Consider the following 881-nt stretch of genomic DNA (forward strand, 5'->3'; position numbering starts at 1 on the left):
GAAAACAGTTGTGTCGCTTAATATTGTTTTGGAGCCTGTGATACTTTTTTCAGGACTCTTTGATGAATAAAAAGTTAAAAAGAACAGCATTTATTTAAAATAGAAAGGTTTTCTAACAATATACACTACTGTTTAAAAGTTTGGGTTGAGTAAATTTTAATTCTTTCTTTTTTTTTTTTTTTAAGAAATTAACACTTTTATTCACCAAGGAAGTGTTAAATTAATCAAAAGTGATAGCATAGATTTACATTTGTTATATTTTGAATAAAAGCTGTTCTTTTTAACTATTTATTCATCAAAGAATCCTGAAAAAAATAATAACAGGTTCCAAAAAATATGTTTCATGCAGCATTGAGTATTCTAATAATAAATCAGTATATTAGAATGATTTCTGAAGGATCATGTGACACTGAAGACTGGAGTAACAGCTGATGAAAATTCAGCTTTGCATCACAGGAATAAATTATATTTTAAAGTATATTAAAATAAAAGCTATTGTATTAACATTTTGCAATATTACTGTTTTTTTCTGTATTTTTGATCAAATAAATGCAGCCTTGATACATTACAAGTCTTACTGATCCTGTGTGTGTGTGTGTGTGTGTGTGTGTGTGTGTGTGTGTGTGTGTGTGTGTGTGTGTGTGTGTGAATCAAAACTGTACACTGTACAGCAGATGCATTCTGTCAATCATGTGAGATCTCGTCTGATTGGTCGAAAGAGACCGGAGGGTTGCAAACTCTGAGTGAACTCTTAACCTTTGACCCTAAATAACTAAAATCATAAAAACATTTTCATTTAGTTTTACTAATAATGACTAAAACTGAAAGTTAAACAAAAAACTAATAAAATGACAAAATTACACAATAAAATTACTAAAAGT

This window comes from Garra rufa, chromosome 22 (assembly GCF_049309525.1).
Source record: "Garra rufa chromosome 22, GarRuf1.0, whole genome shotgun sequence".
NCBI classification, from domain to species: Eukaryota; Metazoa; Chordata; class Actinopteri; order Cypriniformes; family Cyprinidae; genus Garra; species Garra rufa.